Source organism: Ambystoma mexicanum, chromosome 11 (assembly GCF_040938575.1).
Source record: "Ambystoma mexicanum isolate Mex_15411 chromosome 11, UKY_AmexF1_1, whole genome shotgun sequence".
In the NCBI taxonomy this organism is placed as follows: Eukaryota; Metazoa; Chordata; class Amphibia; order Caudata; family Ambystomatidae; genus Ambystoma; species Ambystoma mexicanum.
Genome location: NC_090934.1, coordinates 758,750,786 through 758,767,248, shown reverse-complemented (window position 1 = coordinate 758,767,248; position 16,463 = coordinate 758,750,786). Strand labels below are relative to the sequence as shown.

At 48.0% G+C, this 16,463-nt stretch overlaps 1 protein-coding gene across 4 annotated transcripts in view; it reads right to left on the bottom strand.

The window, feature by feature from the left end:
* Nucleotides 1-16,463, bottom strand: part of SBF2 (SET binding factor 2) — a 2,983,421-nt gene that overhangs the window by 2,528,047 nt on the left and 438,911 nt on the right. The gene's annotated exons all lie outside the window — the stretch shown is intronic.

Here is a 16,463-nt window from a genome sequence, read left to right as displayed (position 1 = left end):
TGGAATTCCACAAGGCCGGAGCCCAGGAATCAAAGCTTGTTCCTTCAAATTGTATTAAGATAAACAGGGCTTGAACTAGGATAGTATCGCTACTGGAACGCAGTGAGCGACCAATTGATTTCTTTTTTATCCTGGCGGTAAGATATGATGGAGCTTTGCCGTACAGGCATTTATACACAATGGTCAGTCCTTTATGATGTAACCGCTGTTGGACCAGCAGCCAATGTAAACTGCGCCTTACCTCGGAAACATGCATGTTGCGCTCGAGTCCCATTACAGCTCGCACTACACCGTTCTGTATTACTCGCAAAGTCTTAAGATTGGCCTGGGAGGTACCGATCAGAAGACTATTGCAGTAGTCCAGCTTGCAGTTCACAATCGCAGCCGGCGATCAAAGCAAGATTTGATTTTCTTTGGACAGATATGGACGTATCTGCCATAAGAGCTGGATATAATAATGACGGGAGGATTTAAGATAATTAGTCTACCGAGTAAAGGACAATTGAGGGTCAAAAAAGGCCCCTAATGTTTTTACAGATTTTGATATGGGAATAACATGTTGACCAATCAAGAAATTGTCGTATTTTGTATCCAGTTTCTTTAACCTCTGCTGAGTGGACAGAATCAACAGCTCAGTTTTGGCATTGTTAAGGGCCAAAGAGTTTGAGTTTAACGCCATCCATTTCCAAATTTCGGCAAATATGTAGTTGATGTGCTCTAAATCTTTTAAGTACTCACCAATAAGTTTAATAACAATCTGCGTATCGTCAGCATAGTTGGCGAAATAAATGCCCATAGCCGACAGAAGGGCGCAGAGAAGACGAGAGTAGATATTAAAAAGTAGGGGCAAGAGACATGAGCCCTGCGGAACGACACATAGTAATATAGAAGCCATAGAGGGAGCATTGTCCTTAGTTACCTTCATATTTCGTGGACCCAAAAATGATTTGAACCATGCTGATGCTTCTGAAGACCATTTACCAACTGTAATCAACCTGTGCGGCAAAAGTTGGTGATCGACTAAATCGAACACGGCAGACAGGCCTAATAACAGCAAAGCTGTGTTGCCTTCATCGATAAGACCTGCGATATGAGATTTGGGTCGGAAACCAGACTGTTTGGTAGCTAATATATCGTGTTCCTCGACAAAGGTTTGATATTGACAATAAGCAATTTTGTCCAGAATTTTCAGTATGAAAGGAACATTTGCGATAGGACGATAATTCCCCGCCTCGGCAGGATCTAAGTTTTCCTTCTCAAGCAAGGGTCTAACCCAAGCCTCCTTTATGTTCTCGGGGACATATGACTCTTGGAAAGATCGATTAACAAAAGTGGTCATCCATGGAGCAAGAGTTAAGATGTGTTCTTTAAATAGGGTGGCCGGAAAGACATCCCCTTTACAAGAGGTAGGTTTAAGTTTAGAAACAATATCAATAACTTCTTCCATGGAGACTGTTTTAAAGGAAAATGAAGGGAAATCTCCAGAAGTATCCATATTATCTGTAGTAGATGACATATGGTCAGAGATAAGTTTGACCTGGGCCTTGATATTATTTTGATGGGTTAAAGTTTTATTTACAAAACTATTATGAATGTTTTGACACCATAAGCTGTCAGCCTGTGGCAACAATGTTGTGGTACAGCCCTTTAATTCCTGGAGAATAACAAAGAGCTCTTTGGAGCTAGATTTTGCTTTAAATATCCGAGAGTTAAGGTGCGATTCTTTAGTAGAAAGAAAGATTTATAATGTTGGACAGCATGCTTATATGAGGCAAGACTAATCTCAGATGGATGTTTATGCCACAGTCGTTCCAATTGACGTTTTTTTTTAACGAGCTTCAGTTATCTCTACTGAAAAGGGAGTGTATTTTTTCCTTTTTTTACGGTAGATTTAAGAGGGCCAAGTATTTCAAAAGCTTCATCAACCGCAGATCTTATATTTGCTGCAAAGGCTTCCAGCGGCATAGGCTTCTCCAAAGATGGTAATAATGGTAAAACCGTAGCACAAAAAGCATCTGGTGTGATTTTTCGTACATTCCTCGACATACCAGGTAGGACCAACTGTTTGTCAGTATGGATAGTATGATTGTGATCTGTCTGAAATCATACTGAATAATGTACATTTATCTACTTTGATGTTACTGCGTGATCATCTTGAATTTCTCTTGGGGTAGGAAAAGATTGAACAGGGAAAGGTCTAGGATGGTGCGCAGGCCAGCCTGGTTAGGTTTGGGCACCGTAAACAGCCGGGAGTAGAAGCCCTCCCCTCGTTCCCCGAGGGGAACGGGTTCCACAGCTCTGAGGTCCAGAAGTTTCTGCACCTCGGCATTCAGAGAGGGCAATCCCGACAGCTGGAAAGGCGGGTTAAAGGGTGGGGTAGGGGTAAGCGGAAGCCCGCCCGAGCGACTGACCAGACCCATCTGTCTTCGGTGATGGTCTGCCACACCTCCCAATGAGACGCAATGCGTCCTCCCACCGGGGTCTCATGCGAGCGCGGAGAAAACTCATTTTGTAGGTTTTTCAGTGGTGTTGCCACCTGAACCTGAGGAGGAGGCTGAGGAACGGGAGAAAAACCGAGTCAGATGTTCCCTCCGGCGGTTATTCCCCGAAGGAGTATCCGCCCTACGAGATTTCCGGTCAAGGAAGCCCCTGAAACCAGAGGAGGGCTGACTCTGCGACAGCGGTCTGAGTTTTAAAAGGAGTTTTAACTAAGACCGACAAAGATTTAGCTGTCTGAGTGCTATCCTTCGTCTTGGTCAGTTCTACATCCGTTGTAGAATGAAACAGCTCCTTACCGTCAAACGGAAGGTCCAACACCTTGTCCTGTACTTCCTTTGAAAATTTGGTGGCATGCAGCCACGCCTGTCGGGAGGTATCACCCCCTAAACTTAAGGCCCCCGAGCCGAGGTGTCTACATGCTGAGCCGCAGCCTACATGAGATCCTGGGCCAAGACCCTGGCGTCGGATAAACCCGCCTTAAAATCTTCCAGCTTCTTGACCGGAATGAACTCCTCAAGCTCCGACAGACCTTTCCACATCTGCATATTAGCCCTTGCTAACACCAGTTCGGCATTGGCCTGCCAGAGCTGCAAGGCTGAGTTAGCAAAAATCTTCCTCCCAAGGGAGTCAGGAAGCTTGTCCTCCTTCCCCAGAACCTGAGTAGCCGTTGTAGAAGAGGATGCTGCAGGCCTGGACTGTAAGGTAGCCGCAGCCACCACCGTGGAGGAGGGGGAGGACAAGACGACAGAGCCACTTCTTCCAAAGAATGCAGCCTGTATTGCACGTCAATTTTCTTATTGACGAAAAGTTCAGAGTGTGGCTTTTCCCAGACCCTGCAGACCTTGGCCAGAACGTCCTTCTGCAGGAACAGGCCGGTACACTCCAAAGGAGACAGGGTGAACGCCCCAGAAAGCAAGCCCTCCTGCGGAGCGGGTGCCTCGGACACCGGAACATCCAAGAAGCCCATCATGTCCAGTACCCGGTCATGAAAAGCTCTAATAGAGCGGGTCAGGTCCTCGTTGTCCTGATTGCCGTGTGCGTCATCCGACAGGTCAGGATCCTGCTGAGCCTTGTCGGGCACCACCTTGTCCACGGGGTACAATGGGGGCAAAGGCGGAAGAGTCAGGGAAGGCACCATAGGCAAGGGAGGCGCCGGCAGAACCACCTGAGGAACGGGTGAAGCCGGAGATGCGGACGGACATATCTCCCTAAAAAGCCTTTGAAATATTCCCTCATGGGGTCGGTACGCATAAGCGTCTGAAATTTGCCGAACAAGGCGTCCTCCGGGGAATGTTTTGGAACCGGAGGAGGCATCTCATGAGGAGGATAATTCCAGGGACGTAATGGGGAAGGTTGCCACACCGGCCCATCTCCCGATGTATCCACAAAAATGAAAGGTCCCGACACCACAGGCTACGAAACATTGTGCGGAAGGGGCATCCGAGCATTCCAGTCATAGACTGGCCGAAAGGGATGCGCACAAGGGACTATGTTCACCCACAGAACCAAGCCCTACACCTGAGGCCGATGGCGTAGTTGTAGGGGTAGCGCCCAAAATGGCTGCCGCGGGAACGGCCGCCATTTTGTCATCACCTGAGGGGAACTGCGGTACGTGAGGAAGTGAGGCAGGGGTCCCCTTCGATGGATCAGGGGTCTTAACTTTAGCCTTAACGTAAGGAACCTCGGCAGAGCCGGTACTATGAGGCCTGGAATGTTTCTGCGACATACCAATCGCCAAATTAGCCTTCCCAGGAAGGACCTCGGCACTGCTGGTAAAAGAAGAACTTTCCTTCTTTGCCCCCTCAATAGATCTGGCGTTGCCGCAAGAGCGGGAACGGTGAGAAACTACCTCCACCGATTAGGCCTTGCCAGGCCTCTCAGAAATGTTGGTAGCTTTAGCCTCTGTATGAGGGACCTCGGACGCAGGTCCGGTAACAGCCTTACTAGCGCGGGACTCGAACATCCGTTCGGTACCACCAAGCCCCACCGAGGCCTCAGGGCGAACCCCAGTCTTATTTTTGAGGAAAGCCGATAGAGAGGCCTCAGAGCAAGGTCCTGTACCCCACGACTCAGTTGAACTGGGTCTACAAGCAGCTTTCACAGGAGGGGCCTTGGAGCGTACTCTGGTATCCACAGCCCCCTTACGGAGACCCTCGGAGAAAACTCTGGTACAATTATTAGGCCCAACAGGCACCTCAGGGCAATCCCCGGTGATAGAGCACTCTGCGCTCCTCCTGACTCGGGAAGAATCCGGAAAGGTGTCTCCCGGCCAGGGTGCTCTGAAAAGTAAAGGACTTACCGGTTGTTTCTTCTTTTTGTCGATAAACGCTTGACAATGCGAAGGAGGAGTTCGACGGAACACCTCCTCCCACCGCTCCAACCGACGTTGAAGTGCCTGGACCGAAAGGGAATCACAGTAAAAACAGGAGTCCCAACGGTGATCCGGACCCAAACACTTTAGAGAAAGAGGATGGGGGTCCGCCCTCGCGAAACTTCGGTGACACAATGAACAATCAGGAAAGTCTAGTTTGAACGACAGACAGACTAGTACAAAATCGCTAGCGAGAGCCAGAGAGGAAAAAAGGGAAGAAAATCTTCCGCGGATGCAAGTGCGTCCAGTCCCGAACGAGCGGAGAAAAGGACTGATGGGCGATGCGGAGCCAAGATGGGTGGGGTTACGGCCGCGTGCCGGGCCCTGCGCAAGAAAGAGAGGAAGGTCAACATTTTTTTAAAAGATTTTTGGATGCTTTTCACAAAGTGCTCCGGCCCTGTCCCACTGGACGGAGAGATGTCCCATAAGTATGGAGGAAAGGGGACGAGACGTAGAAGTAAGCATACTGAAGATCGAGTGATGCCATCCAGTCCTGGAGCTGAAGTGCCAGGAGGATCTGCGAAGTAATGAACATCTTGAATTTGTCTATCCTGATAAACTTGTTCAATCTCTTCAGATCCAGGATGGGTTGCAGTCCTCTGTCCTTTTTGGGTACCAGGAAGTACGTGGAATACCAACCCAGGTTCTGTTACACTACACATACCGTTTCCACTGCACCCTTCAACAGGGAAAAAAAGTCCTGTAAGAGGAGCAAATCTGGATCCAAGAGAAAGCGTGCACTCGAGGGATAATCCGGAGGCCTCTTCAGGAATGGGAGACAGTACTCTTGGGCAACTGTTTGTAATGCCCATGCATCTGACGTAACGTGTGTCATTCTTGCAGATACTAGGTTAATGTGCCTCCTACTAGGGACTTGTGAGCAAAGTGCTCAAAAATGTTTTTGGGCTGTGGCTGAGGGAAAGGAGGGGATTGCTGCCTGGGCAGTCTTTCCTCCACAACGTCTTGGGGTGCGAGCAAATATTGTTTGCCCTTGTCTCTGTACAGACTGTCCGCTTCCTCTTCCTCTTTGAATAAAGGAAGAGTAGTGCCTAAAAGGACTGCCCGCTCAAGCTCGGTGATGGCGGATGTTGTTTTGGTTGGGGGATAGCTGCCTCTAAGGATTTTGTCAAAGCTTTGGTAGCCTGCATCTTTTCCAGGCTGTCGTCTGCTTTGGAACCTAACAAATTGGACCCATCAAAGGGCATAACCAGGAGTCTTGACTGGACATCGGGGGAGAAACCAGATTTGCGTAGCCATGCAAAGCGACTGACAACAGTGCAAGATCCCAAGCATCTGCCAACACAATCTGATGCATCTAAACCAGATTGTAGGGATTGGCATCAGGCCTGTTTCCTGTCATTAATAAGGTTAGTAAATCCTTCTCATCTCTCCTTCGGGAATAATTTCAGCCGCTTGTGCAAACACCTTCCATAATGTGTAGCTGTATTTGGCTAATGTACTGTACATGATGCACTGATGGCTTTTAACACCATACTTTCTGCTGGAAAAAATGCATATCGTCGCTATCTAGAGCAGTAGTAGTGTAAGCTGTAGCCTTGGACGTGGAAGTAGCAGCCTGTACTACTAAGCTTTCTGGTGTAGGGTGTTTAGATCAAATAAAAAAAATCTGGATCCACTGAAGGTTTGTATTTCTTTATTTTTAACCTTATTATTTTGGGCATTTTACACAAGAACAATCCCACTCCACCCTCTCCACCTGTCAGCAGCCTTCCCCCACATCTCCCTCCCAATCATAATGAGTCTTCACAGAATGTCTAAGATTTGCGGATTATGCAGGCACCATTGTTTCATGTCGTCCCCTTGCAGGTACCCCATAACCACCCCCAGTCCTGCCGAAGCTGCCCTCCATTTCCCTGTATATTATACGTGATCCATTCCATTGCGATCATCCTCCACAGCTTCTGCAGCCACTCAACCCCAATTGGGGGCCGTCCCGGTTTTCATTGTTTCGCTATAACTAGCCATGCAGCTATCAATATCATCATCAACGCCTTTCTCTGGGCCTTAGTGGGAAGGCTGACATCCGTATCAAATAGCCCAAACATCCACTCCCTAGGCCAAGGAGGCATGTCAAACGTGACCATGGCTTGTATCTGAGAGAAGCTGTCCGCCCAAAAGGGGGCTAATACCAGGCATTGCCACCATATGTACTACCAATCCCCTCTCCCCTGCACCCTCTCCAACACTCCACTGGGATGCTGTATACATATTGTGCAATCTCGTCAGGGTGTAATGCCACTGCATCATCACTTTATACCATGTCTCCAAGTTGGATGGACCGTGTCAGTTTAGGGATGTTCCCCCACAGGTGATCCCTAGGAATGCTTGTACCCAGTGTGTTCTCCCATTGTTTCATATATCCCCACTGTGGGAAGTCTTAGGTTCTATTAGGATCTTGCATAGCATCGAGATCATGTGTTTAGATCCTGTGTGTGGTCAAATGTGGTCAGCTCCCTAGTTGCTGCCCGCTTAACTGTGGCATCGGATAGCCAGTGCCGCATTTGACAGTAACCCATTCTGTCTCCTTGCGGATAGCTTGCACTCCTCAAATGAATGTATCCCCGCTCCCTGGACCATGTCCCCCAGCTTCCAACACCCCACTTTGTGCCATTGCCATAAGGAGCTCAGCACCATACCCGGGGAGAACTGGGGGTTCCCAAATAGTGGCGTGAACAGAGATCGGTATTAGGTTAGTGAACCCCACCCCAGCAACTTATCCCAAATGTCACATACCACTGCCAGCACCCGACTCATGCGGGTGTTCTGGTGCCTATCCAGCCTTTGAATCCACATAATTTCCTTGAGGGGGTCTCACTCCCTCTGCCCTATCAATTTAAGCCCATGGCCTGAATCAATCCCCTGAGAACCACTCTCCAACCACATTCAGCTGTGCTGCCTCTTAGTACTAAACGAAGTTCGGAAGACCTTAGCCCCCTTTTCCTCTAGGTGTCATCAAAATTGATAAGGCAACTGGTGGGCATTTATTTTGCCATACAAACACTGACCCCCATTTGTTCAGCGCAGTGAAGAAATTCCTCGGGACCGGCATGGCCTAAAAACAGTGCGAGACTCCCAGTAGCGTGCGCATCTTCACTGTTGCAATGCTACCCATCCACAATATGGAGAGCAGGTTCCACTTCCCCAGATCCTCTTTAACCTTTTGCGTCACCTCTGGATAATTCCTGTCATACAGCTGCAATATGGTGCTCGCTATGTTGATCCCCCAGGTACTTTATAGATCCATCAGCCAGGGCAAAGGGGAGCACCCTGCCATGGTGCTCTTCTGTGCCGCCGTGAGCGCCAGTCCCAGCAGCTCCTATTCCTGCATGCTAATTGTAAGACCTGCTATCGGTTCAGCTTCACACAACTCTGCAACCAGGGCTGGCATCGACATCTCCAGAGCAGTCATGGTGATTAACATATCATCATCGACTGCAGCCACTTTATGCTCCTCCTCCCCATAAGGTATACCTCTTAGTTCCGGGATTATCCTTTATTTTATGAGGAATGGCTCTAGATAGAGGGTGTATAACGGTGGGAACCCCAGCCCAGTCCCCGCAGGATCTGGATGCCCCTGGACAGCTGGGCGTTTACCAGAAAAAAATAAAATAATAAATCGCATTGTAGGGCTTCTATAATTCACCCCAATCACCCACAGGAAGTTGGTACCGCCTCCCATGCGCAACATTGCACGAAACAAGTACTGCCACTCGACGCAACCAAATGCTTTTTCTGCATCCAATGACATCAAGACCGCCGGAATCCATCTTGTTAATGTCTTTTCCACCAGATAGCTTATCCGTCTGGTGTTATCGTAGGTCTGCCACCCCACAATGACCCCCAATTGATCTTGATTGACTAGTTTCGTGAGCAGCAGAGATAATCTAGCCGCTAGTATGCCTGTATCCCTTTTGGCATCAATATTGATCAGTGCAATGAGCCTATATGATGCGCACTTAGTCGGATCTTTGTTCGGCTTCTTGAACACTACCACCTTGGCCTCTGTCAGAGTACGCAATACACCGAAGGCCGCAATCGAGTTAAACCATTTGGTGAGCATCAGGACTAAATTTGCCTCCGAGTTATTTATAGAATGTTGCTGGGAACCCATTGGGTCTGGCACATTATTCAATGGGAGGGCCTTGATTGCTGCCTCCACTTACTCCTCTCTCATCTCCCCCTCTAACTGTTCACTCTCTACGGGGTTCATTTTCAGAATCGGTAGAGCTTCTAGATACTCCTCTATTCCCCCGTCATCCGGGTTTACCAAAGTATACAGGGACTCAAAAATCTGCAAGCATCTCCACTATAATCTCTGTATCTTTTGCCATCGAACCATCCGGTTGTTCTATCTGGAGGATGTTCTGTGCTGCTGTCGCTGCCTCTAACTGCTGTGCCAGTAGCCGATCTGCTTTATTTGCAGTGAGATAAAATCTCTGCTTGGCCCGTAGTAGAGACATTTCAGCCCTACGCGTGCATATTAAGTCCAGCTGGCCCCAGGTATGTTTCAGCGTCCTGTATAAAGCCATGGTGCATTTCTACACCAGGGCCAGCATGACCTCCCCTAGCTGCGCCTCCTGCTCTTCTTCCATCCTCCCCCATTGTTTCTCCCTTTGATCCCTATGCCCCATCAGTTCCCCTCTCATCACAGCTTTAAAAGGCGTCTGAGAGCCCCTCTTGGGTGATCTCCAGGGTGTCATTTTCTAAGAAATATAAGTATTTTCTCCACGATTGTGGCTGTGATCAGGCTGCCCTTCAACAGTTCCCCCAGGAATCTCCATCCCACACAGGTCCCTCTGTGCCCACCACCCTTAACCGTGATAGTGGCTTGGGCGTGATCACACAGGGAGATCAATCCCACCCCACATCCCTAGTCAGACCAGTGGTTAACCACACGTAGTCTATCCTCAACATCGATTGGTGGACATGGGAGAAGCAAGTCTATGCCCTCTCAGCCCCCTTCTTGATCCGTCAAACATCTGAGAGGGTTAGGTTTTCAAAACACTCCACTAGCAAGCACGAGAGCCCCTGCGCTCCTCTCTGTGCCCCTGAGCTCCTGCCTAGGTAGGGAGTCCATGCTAGGTTGAGGTCCCCGGTAAGTATAATCTCATCCACTTCAAATTGCTCCAATTTGGCAATCACCTCCCTCAGGAACCTATTCTGGCCTACATTAGGCGCAAATACCGTCAGTGTGAATTGTCACTGCTCTAAATGTGCTGGCGAGAATAAATATCTACCCTCTGACTGAGCTTGGGAGCGTGTCGCCTGGACAGTAACCGAATTACTGAAGGTCATCATCACCCCCACCATCTTCCCCTGGGTAGTGGCCTGGTACATCCTGGAGAATTGTCGCAACTGAATCTTAGCCTTGTTCACCTTTCTTATATAGGTTTCCTAGAGCATTAGAACCTGTGTGTTCTTCTTTGCCTGCATTTCCACCTTCCTGCGTTTAATCAGGCAATTCAGCCCCCTTACATTATGGGATAGGACCTTGAACATGCCCTGGACAATCTCCCTTCTGTGACCCTTCTCCCTCCCTCTGGGCCTCTGGGTTGCTCCCGCACTCCATCTTCTCAACTGCTGAACCGCCTTCCGCCCCCACCCCAACTGTAGCGACAACATCAAATGCTCCCCTTCCCTCCCCACCAAGGCTCAAACCAGAGATGCTACAATCCCCTTGGGGAGCCGCCCAGTGGCACTAGCTCGAGAAACTACCTGAGCAAACTCCTTGCAGAGGCTACCTAAACCTCTCTCAGATTCCAAGGTCTCCTACCCCTCCCTGCGCCGCCCACTTCCATCCCAAGCTGCTTAAATGCCAAATATGGTTCTTGCGCTGTACATTCCAATCCCCCCCTTCATCACTGCGTACGCTGTTCCCCTCCACCCTGCTTCTCAGCCTCCTGCCCCCCCCTCACCATCTTCCAGCATTCAATACAAACTCCTGCTATCTGGGTAATTGTATTCCCGTCAAGGTGCACCTTTCTTGGCCCGTGCAGCCAGTCCTTTCAATTGCGCGCCCCTTCCCTTAGGGACGCGGATCCCCCTTGACCATTCCCATTGTCTGCTCCCCCTTACCGGGTAGTGCCTGGGCTGCCCTGCTGGCTCATCCACCTCATCCTCCAGGTGTGGCAGTGTGTGCCCCTCAGCACAGGTAGTGATGTGGTGCTGAGTCCCATCCAACGTAAAAAGCAAACCAAATGGGAATGTCCATTTATACCTGATCCCGTTAGCATTCAGTGCTCTCGTCACCAGCCCCATGGCTCTATGTTTCTGCAGGGTCGACAGCACCAAATCCTGAAACCCATTCACTGTAATGTTTACCTGGGCAAGAGATGCTCTCAAGATGTCCACCTCCCGCACAAATGACACTGCGACCAGGACGCCACGCGGCCTTGCTCCTAGTTCAGACCACCTGGGACCTACAATGTGGATTCAGTCCACTCCTATTACCGCTGACGTATCTCCGTTAGTAGGTCCCCAAAGCATTGCTGACTGGTCTCCTTCAGATCCACATCTTTAACCATTTCGCTAAGCCCCTACACTTGGATGTTGGACCAGCGTGACTGGTTCTCCAGGTCCTCCACTTGAATTTCCACATTCTGGGTTGCCCGTGCAACCTGCTCCAACAGCTCGCTGTTTTGCCTTGCTTCCTCCGAGACATCCGTCAGCCCGTGTTGCACAGTGTCCACACTGTCCCCTAGACTCCCGAACTCCTCATTTCTTTCAAGGAACTTCTTAGGTCCTCCTTCAGGGAGGTGAGCTGTTCCTGGAAGGTTGCCGTCATTCGTTATGATGTCCTTCTCAGTGTCTGGTTGGGTCTCTCTTGATGTCGCCCCTCACAGGAGTTTGCCACCCCATCTGTCCGCTGCTTCCAACACCTCTCCAGTTGTCATTCCTGAGGAGGGGGGCATTAACTTGATCTTGCTGGTGCATCCTTCTCCTTTGCTCAAGGCATATGGGGGTCGCAGCATTCTCCGCCGCCAGCGTGGAATGGCCACCACCAGCCTCCAGCGTGGTACAGTCACCACCAGCTTCCACCTCTACAGGGTGTCCCGCACCCTATCTGGCAGCCCTTATTTCTCCAATCCGGGTCGTTGCTGCTTCCAATCCTACCAAAGCCACCACCACGGCCTGCTGTACTTTGCTATGTGCCCTTCTGAAAGGGCCTCTCCCTTCTGGCCCAACTGTGTGCTAGAGCACCTGAAGTGCTCTGGTGCATGCTGTGGCTGTAGTTTGTGGCTCCTGTTCCCTGAGGTTACATGCCACCCCCACCCCCAGATCTGAAGGTATCCAATTTTCCCCAGAGGTAATGGAGGCCAGTATCTCCTCTCCCTTTACAGTCCACGTTGTTACAAGGAGGGCGGGGGGCTACCCCCACCCAGGTTCACTCTTCTGTCTCCCCTGTTGATGGGGCTCTCCTCCCCTACTTAAGCCACCTCCCAGCAGGACTTGCAGGGAGGCTCCTCCTTTCGTGCTATTTTCTACACTGCCTGTGCACTGCAGGCCTCGGGGCTACTCCTCCCTGAGGTCCCGCAGCGCAGTGCCGTGTCCTTTTCAGTGGTTCAACCCTGGATGGCGGGCTGCCGCTCACTCCAGATGCTGTCCTCTCGATGAGCACCGCAAGCCCCGCCGCCTATGTTGCTCGCCGGGGGCGCCCACCCCACTGTAGACTCTCCTTCTCCTGCCTCCCCGCTTCAGTGGGCCACTGTCCACTCTCCACGCTGCGCTATTCACAACCCCTTCTCCCTTGATGCAGCCGCGCCGGCACGCTACTTTATGAGTGGGGGGGAGGGGGGGGGTCTGTCTGAGTCCCATCTCCCCATCAGCTGGGTGTCCAGGGAGACGGCAGTGGAACAGTCAGCCAGTGCAGCTCCGGGCCTGAGATGGAGTACAGTGCGTCCTCACTAGCAGCCCGCTATCCGGGAATCTGGTTTGAATTTTTAAGCAACTCCTTGTTTACTGCAGGAGGGGTATCTGGTTTTTCCCCCAGAGTTCCATAAGTGGATTCTTTAGTACTGTATGAAAGGGCAGCACAGGCTACTTAGGAGGGAACTTATCTAGGATGTCAATTAGGTCAACTTGGGCAATGTCCTTTGCAAGAGGACCCCAATCCGAAAACTCTATGATCCTGTTGATTACATTGCTATAACGCTGCATTCGGGTGAGAATGCATATCTGGGATGTCAAACTCAACTTCAGGAGAAGTATGGAGACCACTGGTTTCTTGTAGGCATGTGACTACGTCTTTCAAACGTGATTCCTTCCAAATTAATTCTTTGGGGACATTCAGAGTCCCAAAATGCTCATACTCAATTGGAACAACATCTTCCTCTTCAAAAATGGAACCGAAGGATTTAAAGAAATCCATCTTCGATTGCAGTTTATGTGCCTTTTAAGAGATTTGTCTCCTATGGAACTCCTTCCTTCTGAGGATTTTCTTTTTGAAGGGGTGGAATACGACGATTTAGACACTGACCTAAGACAAGCTTCGATCTTCACTCCTTTAAGGCCTTACTGGTAATCAACTTGCAGGAGCCACACTCTATGACATTGTGTGCTTCATCTAGGCACCAGAGACAAATCCTATGTGGATCAGTGACGACATCTTAGAATCACAATGTTCAATTCAATAGGTTTCATTGATATCAACTACTTAGGCCCAGTGACTTGTTGCTAAAACCTTTTTGGTTCCGTTTCGCGCTTATGAGATCTTCGGAGGAAAATGAAACCCAACCTCCGGTCTGAAATTATTACTTGTTTCTCATAAATGACTGCGCCACACGTTATTGTACACAGAAACTTGTTCCGTTTAATTTTATAATACCAATCTTGTGCAAGTGCCTATATGGATAACACATGTTTTGGCACCCTGTGACTTTCTCAAATCTGGGCATTAATTATCTCAAGGATATATATTTCTTTCCTGATACAACATCCATGTACATTATGGTCATGACAGATGTAGGGAGGGGTAGTGGGGCGGATATTTGGGGTTGATTAAAGAAAAAAGGACAAATATACAAAAAACGAAACCTAAAAAGAACCTTGTCAGTTTGTTGCATTCATATCAAAATACATCACCAGTGATATTAAACCTCAAACCATATAATTCATCATACAGGGTTCCATATGAACATTTGCTATGACTACGCTACATTATTCCACTGTAATAAAATCATACTTATTTCAACCGTGTGCAATATCCACATTCCAAAAGCAAAGAAAAAATGCATTTAAATTCTCACTGATTTATTGTTCAACAACACTGAATTTTCTAGGTTCCCAAAAAAATCCCATACTCATTATTACAAGACTTTGAAATGTTTAAACATTATCAAACCTCACCCCTTTGTCATATTTAGCTTTTTCCATACTTCTTGCCCCAAAGTTCTCTTTCAAAAACACATGCGAGTACAGAAAGAAAATCTTACCCCACATGAATACATTAATTATTCAAACCATCAACTGCAAATCCCTGGCTTTAATCCCACCTGCAACATAATGTACTTCCTTATTTAGCAAACACATGGCTAATACCTCTGAATGTAAGGCCATCTATCCATCTTTATAAGTAGCGTTATTCCGGGGGATTGATGCCACGCGTTCTCACCGCATCATAGCACTTCAAACATTCCCTCTTCATATTTGTCTACTTGTATGTATTTATAAAATGTCACTATGGCAATCTGTCATTCGTTACTTTATCCTACATCAGCACTGTGTGCTTAAAATAGAGAACGAGGGCACATGCCATATTTCATAGGATAATTCTTTAAAATCATATCGATGGTCATATCTGGTCTCATTTCAAAAAGTGCTGAAGGACCAATGTTATTTATCCCGCATCAGCATTATGCCATCCTCAGCCCACTCCGCTACCATCAGTCCCCTTCCCAAACTGCCACCCTCAGCTCCCTGCTGGCTCTGTCACCCTTATCCCATGCTCACTATTAAACGCCTTATTCCATTCACTCTCCCATTCAGTTTCAGACTTCACAAATCTTAGCACTCTCTCTCACAACCATTACTTCACATGCACTCCAACTCCACAGCACTCCGCTCTGCTCCATCTTGCAACATCCATCTGCTCTCGGCCCACCTTTGCTCCTTCTGACCTCACCAAAACTATCTGCCATTCACTCCCCTTATCTAATGTGCTCTTCCTTATTCTAACTCCCCCCCCCCCACTCAATCCATTGCGTCCAGCGCACACCTGACTGTGGGCCTATCTGTGTCAATCGTTTCCAAAGGGATTGGTTTACACAGGTGAATTTTGTTTTTTTTACTTTAATCTCCTCCCATTTTTCCAGGTAAGCCTTTTGTTTGGTTGTTGAGGACACTGTTGGGTTGTGGTGCTTAGCTCACAGTTCATTATTTCTAGTGTTTCACGTTTTCAGCTTGTTTTGCTGCTGATGCATTGCATCCTGGTCCAGATAGTTCTGTAAAAGAAGAGAAAGAACACTGGCCAAATACAGCATTGAAAGCATCTGGTGACAGAGGGTGGTACCGTAAACAGCATTCAAGGCACCCAAAGAGTCAAATCCCAGATTCTGTCACAGTTGGCAAGACTTTCCAGACTTCTTTTGTGTAGTACTCCAGTATACTCCAGTAAATCTGTTCAGTTGAAGGTCTAGTGTCTTGTATAGGTGCCCCTAACAATTGAGTGCAATTTCCTGAGTTTCTTATTGGGGGCTCATTAAGTACTAAGGAGGATATTGACTTCTTAGGAGGTGCTTCATGCTCTAAGCGTGGTGCATACCTGTAGCACTGTGTAGCACCTTACCATGGGTATCCCTTAAGTTCTCACACGAGATAGTGTATACTCGAAGTGCTACTGAAGCACCAAATTAGGATTGCCCCTCTGGTGCTCCTAGATGTGTCAAGAGGTTTCTAGCACAAGTTGAGGGTCTTGCCCAGGCTCTCTCTAGTAAATTGGTACCTAACTCTGCACTTATTTAAAAGTACGTTTTATCATTACACTATTGTTAAGTCATAGGAATGTACCCTACAAGGAGGAATGAGGAAGGAGATTTTTTTTCTTGCTTTCCCTGCACATGAATTAAAAGAGGGAGTGACATGCACTGGTTAGTTTGACAGGGTTCCATTGTTTTTTTGTGTGCACATCAATGAATTTGAAATAATAATTGACTTCTAGATATGTATGGTACTAACATTATTCTATGTTAGTTTATTTACCTGAGTTTTCTGACTGTTACTAATAGATCACAGTGGTACGTGTCTGCCCAATCCAAAAGGCTACCCTCTGCAACTTTTTTTCTCACCATGAAACCTCACCAAATTTGGCAGACAACTAACTGATCTGGCCAAATCGGAACACATGTCAAGTTTCCCTGCCAAAAATTATTGCTAAAGAAAACTGCATTTTGCATGGGACTTTTCAAAGAAGTTGCAAAAATGCACTATTAAGCCTCTCAAAATTAACCAAATTGATTTTCGAGATTTTGTGGACGCACATACTGCTCAGGAAGTGTAAGCCAGAATTTGTTTTTAAAATAACATCAACTAACTTGAGATATTTGTTTAAGTTTAAAAAAAAAAAAAAATTATATAT